The sequence below is a fragment of the Anolis carolinensis genome, chromosome X (assembly GCF_035594765.1).
Source record: "Anolis carolinensis isolate JA03-04 chromosome X, rAnoCar3.1.pri, whole genome shotgun sequence".
Taxonomy (NCBI): domain Eukaryota; kingdom Metazoa; phylum Chordata; class Lepidosauria; order Squamata; family Dactyloidae; genus Anolis; species Anolis carolinensis.
Genome location: NC_085847.1, coordinates 160,938 through 174,476, shown reverse-complemented (window position 1 = coordinate 174,476; position 13,539 = coordinate 160,938).

Here is a 13,539-nt window from a genome sequence, read left to right as displayed (position 1 = left end):
CTTTCAGGTAATAATAATAATAATAATAATAATAATAATAATAATAATAATAATAATAATAATTTTCAGATGATTTTCTTTTCTTTTTCATCCAAAAATACATCACCCAGTCCTAGACACTTGGGAAGTGTTCAACTTGTGATTTTGGGATACGAAATCCAGCATATCAATCTTGTTTGCTGTGTCATACAATAATAATAATAATAATAATAATAATAATAATAATAATAATAATAATAATAATAATATAACATTAATAATAATTTTCAGATGATTTTCTTTTCTTTTTCATCCGAAAATACATCACCCAGTCCTAGACACTTGGGAAGTGTTCGACTTGTGATTTTGGGATACGAAATCCAGCATATCAATCTTGTTTGCTGTGTAATAATAATAATAATAATAATAATAGTAATAATAGTATAACATTAATAATAATTTTCAGATGATTTTCTTTTCTTTTTCATCCGAAAATACATCACCCAGTCCTAGACACTTGGGAAGTGTTCGACTTGTGGTTTTGTGAAACGAAATCCAGCATATCTATCTTGTTTGCTGTGTCATAATAATAATAAAAATAAAATAAAATAATAATAATAATAATAATAATAATAATAATAATATGATATTAATAATAATATTAATATGAAATCCAGCATATCTATCTTGTTTGCTGTGTCATAATAAAATAATAATAATAATAATAATATGATATTAATAATAATATTAATATGAAATCCAGCATATCTATCTTGTTTGCTGTGTCATAATAATAATAATAATAATAATAATAATAATAATAATAATAATAATAATAATAATAATAATATGATATTAATAATAATATTAATATGAAATCCAGCATATCTATCTTGTTTGCTGTGTCATAATAAAATAATAATAATAATAATAATAATAATAATAATAATAATAATAATAATAATAATAATGTGCAGCTCACCTTTTCTAGCCGGTGTGGCGGACTTCTCGGTTGCACTTTTCTGCTTCTCAAAGGTCTTCTTCATGTCGGCCACGGTTGGGGCTTTCTCGTCCTCCTGGTTCCTCGCCCTCTGCCGTGGCTCTTTGGTGGCGGTGGCCACCTGGGCCGGATTCACCACGGCTGGAAATGGCTCGGCTCGCTCTCCCTCCGTCCCCGGCGTTTCGTGGTCGTGTGACTCCAGACTCGGCTCCCGGCGGACTCCAAGGTCTTCCCTGGAATGCTTCTCGGACTCTCCTGAAGCCAAAGCAAGATCGGGCGGAGAGACCAAGCCGGGGATCGGACTCTCTTCACGTACGATTTCTTCCTTGCTCGGTCCCATCTCCCCGTTTCTCCGCATCTCCGAAGAGTCGGTCCAACTCTTGTATTCCTCCCCGGGCGAGTTCAATACCAGCTTGGTGACTTGCCTGCTGTCCGTGCTACTCTCAGAGTCAGATCGGACCATCGGCCTCCTCAAACCGCTCATCTCGGCGCCGATCCCACCGGCCACTTCCCGATCCAAGCTGTCCTGCCGGCCAAAGTTCTTGATCTGAACCAGCGGCCAGCTGCGCTCGGTCGTTTCCCGTTCCTTCTCCGATTCTCCTTCTCGGGTCACAACCCTGCACTGGCTTTCCTCCACTCGGTAGAGGAGTGCACTCACCTTCCGACCCTCTTCCGAGCCGTGACACATGGCTTGGACTTCCAGACCTTGTCCCGTTGAGTCCTCTTCTCCTCTTCGGTGGTTCATTTGCACGTTTTGCGTGGAGACGTGAACCCCGTCTCTTTCCAAAGCCTCCTCCGACGAGGTTTTCTCAGCCAAGCAACCATCGTGTTTCATTTTGGACGTTTGTCGAGTATAAGCCGAGTCTTTCTTTCTGCTTATAGTTTTGCTCTCGATAGAAAAACCCGAGTGGTGCCACTCGGTGGCTTCCATATTTGCCACCCGAATCGTCCCAAGTGGATCGGAAGTGGGCAGAGACGAACCACCCCGAAAAAATACCCGGGGACCGTCTAGAAGAAGTGGTGCGATCCACACAACACAAAGCAAGGATGTTCAGCTTCTGGGAGAGTCGCAGAATCCACCGTAACGGCAAGACAAGCTATGGATATCTTTGTAGTCCAAACGCACGGCACGGATTTCCCCCCACGTGTCAGGAACCCAGGGCTCAGCTTGTTTGGAGATTCTAAGACTAGAGACCTCTGTAGACTCGATAGACTCTTTCGTCGTCCTCTTCCACCGAGCGTGATGCAGTTTTGTTTGCCCGCCTCTCTCGGCGCTGAACCGGGTGTGCCTCAACAGCGCCCCTAGGCAACTGGCGCCACCTGCTTATAGCTTCAGCTGCCCCTGGACACACATAGAGTGCTGAGGGAGGAAGGGGTCACCCAACTAGCCAGCCAGATCAGCCGAATCAACATCTGGGGTGACCCATAGCTCCTTCAAACAACACCACACTTGTGTCCAAGCTATTTTCCTTCAGACGTTGACTTAAACCCTTTGGCCGTTTCAAAACATAAATACAGCTCACCGTTGAAGAATATGAAGCAAAGACTTCCAACAAGGAGCGGACTACAAACGGCGAGCGTCTGTGATAAATGTCCAAGGAGCAAGAGTCTAGTCGAGGGTCTAGTCACGGGTCAGTCCAGGGGTTTGCAGGATACAACCGCAACGAGGTCCCCCAACACCATCATCTCTTGGTTCAAAGTTCTACAATAGTTCGTGACACAGGTCAGGATACTATAGTCCGCCTAGTTGAGGGTCTAGTCGAGGGTCTAGTCAAGGGTCAGTCCAGGGGTTCGCAGGATACAACCACAACAAGGTCCCCCAACACAATCATCTCTTGGTTCAAGATTCTACAAGAGTTGGTGACACAGGTCTGGATACTATAGTCCGCCTAGTTGAGGGTCTAGTTGAGGGTCTAGTCGAGTGTCAGTCCAGGGGTTCGCAGGATACAACCGCAACGGGGTCCCCCAACACAATCTTCTTGGTTCTAGGTCCTACAAGGCTCACAAGAGTTGGTGACACAGGTCTGGATACTATAGTCCACCTAGTCGAGGGTCTAGTTGAGCGTCAGTCCAGGAGTTTGCAGGATACAACTACAACGAGGTCCCCCAACACAATAATCTCTTGGTTCAAGGTTCTACAAGAGTTGGTGACACAGGTCAGGATACTATAGTCCGCCTAGTTGAGGGTCTAGTTGAGGGTCTAGTCGAGTGTCAGTCCAGGGGTTCGCAGGATACAACCGCAACGGGGTCCCCCAACACAATCTTCTTGGTTCTAGGTCCTACAAGGCTCACAAGAGTTGGTGACACAGGTCTGGATACTATAGTCCACCTAGTCGAGGGTCTAGTTGAGCGTCAGTCCAGGAGTTTGCAGGATACAACTACAACGAGGTCCCCCAACACAATAATCTCTTGGTTCAAGGTTCTACAAGAGTTGGTGACACAGGTCAGGATACTATAGTCCGCCTAGTTGAGGGTCTAGTTGAGGGTCTAGTCGAGTGTCAGTCCAGGGGTTCGCAGGATACAACCGCAACGGGGTCCCCCAACACAATCTTCTTGGTTCTAGGTCCTACAAGGCTCACAAATGTTGGTGACACAGGTCTGGATACTATAGGCCACCTAGTCGAGGGTCTAGTTGAGCGTCAGTCCAGGGGTTCACAGGATAGAACTGCAACGAGGTCCCCCAACACAATGATCTTCTTGGCTCTAGGTTCCACAAGGCTCACAAATGTTGGTGACACAGGTCTGGATACTATAGGCCACCTAGTCGAGGGTCTAGTCACGGGTCAGTCCAGGAGTTCACAGGATACAACCCCAACGAAGCCCCCCAACACAATGATCTTCTCGGTTCAAGGTTCTACAAGGCTCGCAAGAGTTCCTGACACAGGTCTGGATACTATAGTCCACCTAGTTGAGGGTCTAGTTGAGGGTCAGTCCAGGGGTTTGCAGGCTCACAAGAGTTGGTGACACAGGTCTGGATACTATAGTCCACCTAGTTGAGGGTCTAGTTGAGAGTCAGTCCAGGGGTCGGCAGGATACAACCACAACGAGGTCCCCCAACACAATCATCTCTTGGTTCAGGGTTCTACAAGAGTTCCTGACACAGGTCTGGATATTATAGTCCACCTAGTTGAGGGTCTAGTCGAGGGTCAGTCCAGGGGTTCGCAGACTCACAAGAGTTGGTAACACAGGTCTAGATACTATAGTCCACCAACCCTCAGGAAACACAACCAGTATCCACAGCCGAGTATGGCAGATCCTTTTCTCCCCAAGAGACCACAGCTTCTACAACTGCATCCGATCCCTCCACCCTTAAGTCCGTACCTACAGATTACTCTGTCCTTCACCCCTTCTATGCCTTCTGGAGCATCACCACCCTATGGGTCCTGCTCCTGCCGAGGCTTCTGTATACTAACCACCACCGACGGCTGGACGTGACACCACCTGAGTAGGAGGAAGCGCATCCACAAATCTTGACAGCGGCATCTCAGGATTCGTGCTCAATTCCTGCTTTAGTTCTTTGCATCATCTCAGGACACTTTCCTGGGGGAATCGGTCTTGTCTTGACGGTCTGGAGGATTCTCGCTCAGTCCGCCGGAGACCCAGAGTTGTTTCTCGCACCCGCCGCACCTTGCTGCCTTCTTCCCGAGCCGCTTTCACTGCCTTTGCTTCCCAACAACGATCCTCCTCTTTGCAAATCCCTCTGGCCCAAAGACAACTTCCTTAGAGAGCGCATGGCACGCAGCCGAAGGCTTGGGCCGGTTCCCAGTCCGTCCTGGAGGGAAAAGCAGGCATCAGGGCAGTGCAGTGTGTGTGTCGGGGTGAAACAAAGCGTCTGGACGCTTTTTGGCAATGGTGTCGAGCAATGACACCCCGGGGTCAAATTAATAAAGCTGGAACCGTGGCTGAGAGACCCAAGAGTCTAGAGTCCGCCGGATCGTACGTGCGATACAGTCCATCTTCCCCATCTATTAACCCCTTTAATAAACACACTTTTGTGTGTTATCTATATCTATATATATAAAATAAAAAGTCAATGTTTGTATGTGGCGGGTGGTGTATGTATGTATGTGGCAGCTTTCTGACTGGTCACCACTATCACAGGCCACTGTGGCCACCAGGAACGACGGACCTGGCCCAAACTTGACACGCTTAACCCCCATGACGCACTTTATCTCCTGGTGCCGTTTGCGGGACGATGCACCATGGGTGATGGGATATGTAGTACTTTCAATTGCTACAACTCCCACAGGCCACTGCAATACCCACCAGTGACATAACTGGACCAAACTTGGCAGACAGAACCCCCATGACACCCTGGTGCAGTTTGGGGGAGGATATACTATGGATGATGGGATTTGCAGTACATTCACTCACTTTCTGAGACCACTGCCACTGCCACAAATGACTCATCAAGACCAAACTTGAAACACAGAGCGCCCATGACCCACTCTATACCCTGGTGAAGTTTGGAAGACAATGCACCATGGACGATGGGAATTGCAATACCTTCACTCACTTCCTGAGAACATTGCGACCCCCACCAATGCCTGAACAAGACCAAACATGGCACATAGAGCCCCCATGTCCTACTCTACACCTGGGTGCTGTTTGGAGGGGCATGGACCATGGATGATGGGACTTGCAATACCTTCACTGGCCTCCTTCGAGCACTGTGACTCCCACCAATGACAAATCAGTACTAAACTTGGCACACAGAGGCCCCATTACCCACTCTATATCCTGGTGTGGTTTGCAACAGTTTCAACCATGCATGATGGGAACTGCAGTATCTTCACTCACTTCCTGAGACCACTGCAACCCCCACCAATGTCTGATCAAGACCAAACTTGACACATACAGTCCCCATGGCCTACTATACATCCTGGCGCTGTTTGGAGTGGGATGGACCATGGATGATGGGACTTGCATTGGGAGTTGTACTTCACCTGCACCCACTGAACCCACCTGACATTGGATTTACACTACATTTGGAACACAGGGAAACAATGCCTTTCTCAAATGACCCGGGCACCGCCGGGTCCCCAAGCTAGTACTTGATACCAGAGAGCACACTGAACTCCCCCAATGATGCGTCTGGAGCCAACTTGCCCAACATCACAAACTTTGAGTATGGATGGAGTTTCTCAGGGTGAACCTGTTGTAATTAACGGTCACATGGTTTTAATAGTTTTAATTTGACTGGGATACCAGCTTTTGTTTGTGTTTTTTACTACATGTTGTATTTTATGCAGCATTTAATTCTGCCGTGGTTTAAGACCGCTCTGGGGTCCCCCTGGGGGAGGAGAGCGGCATATAAAATAAAATAAAATAAATAAAATAAACCTGCCAGGATGTGAGTTGTAGTTCACCCATAACCGTACGCATTTTGGACAATTAAAAATTGACTTTTTCAAATAACCAACACCAGGTGCCCAAAATTGTGTGTGTGTGTGTATATGTATATGTATATGGTGCCATCTGGGGGCGGATGGACCAGGGATGATAGGATTTATAGTGCTTTCAATTGCTTTGGTTCCCACAGACCATTGCGATGCCCACCAGTGACGGAACTGGACCAAACTTGGCACACAGAACCCCCATATAGGTAGGAAAGGGTTATGGGAGAGGCAGTGGAGGATATTGTCAGGAAAGGGTTATGGGAGAGGCAGTGCAAATTCCACACCAATATAGAGAGAATGAAACACTGGGATGTCTGTGGTGGAGGAAACAAAGAAATTGTCCCCGTAGGAAAGGCTTCCCTTGGGTGGTGGGCAGGATAGTGTTTGTGGAGGATATTGTCAGGAAAGGGTTATGGGAGAGGCAGTTTGGGGGGGAGATGGACCACGGATGATGGGAGTTGCAGTACCTTCGCTCACTTCCTGAGACTACTGCGACTACCAGGAATGACAGAATTGGACCAGACTTGGCACACACATCCCAAATGACACCCTTTACGCGTTGCAGCAGTTTGGGGGAGGATGGACCAAGGATTATGGGATTTGCAGTACTTTCAAAAACTTCATCTCCCACAGACCACTGTTACTCTAACTAATGATGGATCAGGACCAAACTTGGCACACAGAGCACCCATGACCCACTTCATATACTGTTGTGGTTTGGGGGAAGGACAGATCAAGGATGATGGGACTTGCAGTACCTTCATTCACTTCCAGAGACCACTGCGACCCCCACCAATGTCTGATCAAGACCAAACTTAGCAAACAGAGTCCCGATGACCCACTCTACACCCTGGTGTGGGTTGGAGTAGGGTGGACCATGAACGATGGGACTTGCAGTACCTTGACTCACTTCCTGAGAGCACTGTGAGTCCTACCAATGACAGATCCGTATCAAACTTGGGGCACAGGGCCCCGATGACTCCCTCTACAGACGGGCACTGTATGGAGGGGGATGGACCATGGATGATGGGACTTGCATATGGGAGTTGTAGTTCACCCACACCCACTGAACCCAGCTGAATTTGGATCTAGACTAAACTTGGAACATAGGCAAACAATGCCTTTCTCAGATGACCCGGGCACCGCCGGGTCCTCAAGCTAGTATATATAGTATATATATATATAGAGAGAGAGAGAGAGGGGGGGGGAAGGTTCAGAAACTAGCTTAAATCGGGGAAGCGGCAGCCGCCTGCTGCTGGGTCGCCTTCCCAACTTGGCGGCCCTTCTTGCCTTTTAAGGCCTGCGAGATATGAGTCCGAGTGAGACTTCCCCCCTCGAGTCCTTGAAAGCGGAGGAGCCGTAATGTGCGTTGGAGTCAAAGCCGGGCTCCGGATGAGAACTGCCTCTCCCATAACCCTTTCCTGACAATATCCTCCACAAACAATATCCTGCTCACCACCCAAGGGAAGCCTTTCCTACGGGGACAATTTCTGAGTTTCCCCCACCACAGACACCCCAGTCTTCCACTCTCTCTATATTGGTGTGGAATTTGCACTGCCTCTCCCATAACCCTTTCCTACCTATATCTTCCACAAACACCATCCCGCCCGCCGCCCAAGGGAAGCCTTTCATACGGGGGCAATTCCTGTGTTTCCTCCACCACAGACACCCCAGTCTTCCACTCTCTCTATTTTGGTGTGGAATTTGCACTGCCTCTCCCATAACCCTTTCCTACCTATATCTTCCACAAACACCATCCCGCCCACCGCCCAAGGGAAGCCTTTCATACGGGGGCAATTCCTGTGTTTCCTCCACCACAGACACCCCAGTCTTCCACTCTCTCTATTCTGGTGTGGAATTTGCACTGCCTCTCCCATAACCCTTTCCTACCTATATCTTCCACAAACACCATCCTGCCCGCCGCCCAAGGGAAGCCTTTCATACGGGGGCAATTTCTGTGTTTCCTCCACCACAGACACCCCAGTCTTCCACTCTCTCTATTTTGGTGTGGAATTTGCACTGCCTCTCCCATAACCCTTTCCTACCTATATCTTCCACAAACACCATCCCGCCCACCGCCCAAGGGAAGACTTTCATACGGGGGCAATTCCTGTGTTTCCTCCACCACAGACACCCCAGTCTTCCACTCTCTGGGAGTTATAGAGTGAAAGAGTGACTCCCATCGACAATATACTGAGAATGTGCCGGAGACAGGCCGAAACCCCAGACAGTCTGTGGCTCCGCTCTGGAAAACACCAGCGGCTTCTTCCTCCCCAGCCCGCAAACCATGCCAAGCAGCCCAAAAGACTCCTCCCCAGCACCAGAGGCGAGCGAGCGAGCACAGACCGGTCGGTCGCCTTTAAAGGCAAAAGTCTGCAAGGGCCGGGCCCTGAAATAGAAGAAAGGGAGCCAAGCTGACTCATCATCCGGCATCTCTTGCACGTGGCTTTGTGGACGAGTTCATGCCACGGCTTCCAGTCAAGGAGCAAAGAAGATGTGTCATTGTCTTCTGCCCAGGTCACACTTGCAAGGAAAAGGCGGTATGACACAGGTATAGAGGCAGGATAATAATACTAATAATATTAATACTACTACTACTAATACCAATGCTAACACTAATAATAGTAGTAATAGTAATAATACTAATAATAGTAATATTATTAATAATATTAATAATAACAATAATACTAATAATAGTAATGAAATACTACTACTAAGAATACTAATAATGTGGTGAAGGGGAAAGGCAGTGTGACCCAGGTATAGAGGCAGGATCATAAAACTAATACTAATAATATTAATACTAATAATACGACTACTAATACCAATGCTAACACTAATAATAGTAATAATACTAATAATATTATTAGTAATAGTAATAATAACAATAATAATAATAGTAATAAAGTACTACTACTAAGAATACTAATAATGTGGTGAAGGGGAAAGGCGGTGTGACCCATGGTATAGAGGCAGGATAATAATACTAATACTAATAATATTAATACTAATAATACTACTAATAATACCAATGCTAACACTAATAATAGTTGTAATAATAATAATACTAATAATAGTAATATTATTAATAATAGTAATAAAATAATAATAATACTAATAATTTGGTGAAAGGGAAAGGCAGTGTGACCCAGGTATAGAGGCAGGATAATAATACTAATACTAATAATATTAATACTAATGATACTACTACTAATACCAATGCTAACACTAATAATAGTAGTAATAGTAATAATATTAATAGTAATAATATTATTAGTAATAGTAGTTAACCTGGCATGATGGGAGTTGTAGTTCACCCACAACCTTATGCAGGCTAGACGTAAGCTAGTTGTAAATAAAGGATTTTATTGGTTTCCTCACAAGTATAGAATACAGTACATTTTTACCGAGAAAAGTATAAAAAAGTGCATGATGCTTCTTCCCCTACGGTGAAGGTACAGTACGATATAGGTATCGAGCTACATGTATGTACACAGTGTGCATAGAATTATTATTTTTCACGCCCAGAATCACTGGGATGCTGTGAGTTTCCCGGGCTGTATGGAGCATTCTCTCCTGACGTTTCACCTGCATCTGTGGCTGGCATCCTCAGAAGTTCTGTCAGCAATGAGGCAAGTTGAGTGTGTATATATATATATATATATACCTGTGGAATAATGTCCAGGGTGGGTAGCCTGGCTGTTGTTGCCTGGAGGCACCCTCTCTTCGGGAGGTGTTCACTGGCACTTGAGTGTTCGCTGTCTGGAATTCCCATTCCCGAGTGGAATTTCCGAGTTGCATGTGAGTAGCCATGAAGTTAGCAAAGTCAATCAGTGAGGGTGCTTGGGTAGAGGTGGCCTGGCCTCTGTTGCCTGGAGGCACCCTCTGTTTGGGAGATGTTTACTGGCACTTGAGTGTTCGCTGTCTGGAATTCCTGTTTCCGAGTGGAATTTCTGAGTTGCATGTGAGTAGCCATGAAGTTAGCAAAGTCAATCAGTGAGGGTGCTTGGGTAGAGGTGGCCTGGCCTCTGTTGCCTGGAGGCACCCTCTGTTTGGGAGATGTTTACTGGCACTTGAGTGTTCGCTGTCTGGAATTCCTGTTTCCGAGTGGAATTTCTGAGTTGCATGTGAGTAGCCATGAAGTTAGCAAAGTCAATCAGTGAGGGTGCTTGGGTAGAGGTGGCCTGGCCTCTGTTGCCTGGAGGCACCCTCTGTTTGGGAGATGTTTACTGGCACTTGAGTGTTCGCTGTCTGGAATTCCCATTCCCGAGTGGAATTTCCGAGTTGCATGTGAGTAGCCATGAAGTTAGCAAAGTCAATCAGTGAGGGTGCTTGGGTAGAGGTGGCCTGGCCTCTGTTGCCTGGAGGCACCCTCTGTTTGGGAGATGTTTACTGGCACTTGAGTATTCGCTGTCTGGAATTCCTGTTTCTGAGTGGTATAATATATTCCGAGTGATATAATATATTGTATGTACATATAACTTGTAAGCCGCTCTGAGTCCCCTTCGAGGTGAGAGAGGGCGGGGTATAATTGTAGTAAATGAATAAGTAAATAAATATGCAGACAGTCTTGCTGATTGACTTTGCAATCTTCATGGTGACTCAAATGCCATTCAGAAACAGGAGCTCCAGACAGCAAACACTCAATGGCCAATGAACACCACCTGTCTAGAGGGTGCCTCCAGGCAACAACAGCCAGGCCCCCTCTATGCAGATGCCCTCACTGATTGACTTTGTAAACTTTATGGCTACTCAAATGCCACTCAGAAATTCCACTGGCAAACAGGAACTCCAGACAGCAAACACTCAAGTGCCAGTGAACACCACCCGGCTAGAGGGTGCCTCCAGGCAACAACAGCCAGGACAGCTCTATGCAGACACCTTCACTGGTTGTAAACTTCATGGCTACTCAAATGCCACTTGGAAACAGGAACTCCAGACAGCAAACACTCAAGTGCCAGTGAACAGCTCCCAAACAGTGGGTGCTACAGGCAACAACAGGCAGGCCACCTCTATGCAGACACCCTTGCTGATTGACTTTGCAAATTTCATGACTACTCAAATGCCACTTGAAAACAGGAACTCCAGACAGCAAACACTCAAGTGCCAGTGAACACCTCCGGATAGTACAGAAAACTCACAGCAACCCACTGCCGAAAGCTTTGCAAAGAGCCCAAGGGACCCTCTCCAGATCGGAACGGGCATCCCACACCAAAGGTACTCAACGGGATTCGCACAAATACACAGTATTTGTAAACTATTTACAAGGCACTCAGTCGTAGGGTTGGACATACTTGGGGGATGAAAATACAGCAGAAAAGGAGAAAGAGAGAGAAGCCGGGACAGAGGAATGACTCAAAAATGGAACACAGAGTGAGAGATACCGACATGAATTCTGATACTGAACAGAATTCCGATACTGAACCCAATTCCGATACTAAGCGGAATTCCGAGACTTAACAAAATTCTGATATTGAACCAAATTCCAAGACTGAATGAAATTCCGAGAGTGAACCGAATTCTGATACTAAATGGAATTCCGATAATGAACCAAATTCTGATACTAAACGGAATTCCAAGACTGAATGACATTCCGATAATGAACCAAATTCTGATACTAAACGGAATTCCGATATTGAACGAAATTCTGAGAGTGAACCGAATTTCAAGACTGAACGAAATTCCGAGAGTGAACCGAATTCTGATACTAAACGGAATTCCAAGACCGAACGAAATTCCGATAATGAACCAAATTCTGATACTAAACGGAATTCCGATACTGAACCAAATTCTGATACTAAACGGAATTCCGATACTGAACGAAATTCCGAGAGTGAACCGAATTCTGATACTAAACGGAATTCCAAGACCGAATGAAATTCCGATAATGAACCAAATTCTGATACTAAACGAAATTCCGAGAGTGAACCGAATTCTGATACTAAACGGAATTCCAAGACTGAACGACATTCTGATAATGAACCAAATTTTGATACTAAACGGAATTCCAAGACTGAATGAAATTCCGATAATGAACCAAATTCTGATACTAAATGGAATTCCAAGACTGAACGAAATTCCGAGAGTAAACCAAATTCTGATACTAAACGGAATTCCAAGACTGAATGACATTCCGATAATGAACCCAATTCTGATACTAAATAGAATTCCGATTCTGAACAAAATTCCGATACTCAACCAAATTCCAAGACTGAACAAAATTCCGAGACCAAACCAAATTCCGATACTGAATGGAATTCCGAGACTGAACCCAATTCCGATACTGAACCCAATTCTGATAGTGAACCCAATCTCGATAATGAACTGAATTAAGATACTGAACCCAATTCCGATAGTGAACCCAATCCCGATAGTGAATCCAATCCCGATTCTGAACCAATTACAATATTGAATTCCGATATTGAACCCGATTCTGATACTGAATCCACTTCCGATACAGAACCCTGTTTCGATACTGAACCCAGTTCTGATACTGAACCCAATTCAGATACTGAACCCAACTCCAGACAGCTAACCATCGAGTGCTAGTTAAAACCATCCAAACAAAGGGTGCCTCCAGGCAACAAAGGATTGGCTACCTCTAGGCAGAGACCCTCACTGATTGACTTTGCAGATGCAAGGCTACTCAATGCTATCCAAGCTTGCTAATGCTATTCACACCTGCTTGTAACAGACAAGGGAAGAGAGGGGATGAAAGTACAGCAGAAAAGGAGAAAATTGGAGAAGACGGGACAGAGAAATGACTCGGAATTTGAACGCATACGAGAGATACTGAGCCCAGTTCTGAGTTTCTTGGCAAGGAGGGCAAAATGGGTTTTTTGTCCACCCTTTAAAAAAATTCGGCAAAATAACTCAATACAGTAGAGTTTTGGTTATGCGACATAAACAGACGGGATGAAATTCAGATAACCGAAAGTGTTGGAGGCCCTATTATCCCTCCCGGCAAGCTGGGTGCCTGCCAGGAGGGTTATCCGACTTCCGCTTATCTGACACACTTTATTATCCGACACACCGGCATCTCGCCCCTCCCGGCAGGCACCCAGCTTGGAGAGGCCCGCTGTGTGTTGTTGCCTAGAAAAACAGCAATGCACAGCAGGCCTCTCCAAGCACCAGGCACCCGCCAGGAGAGGCGGGACACCG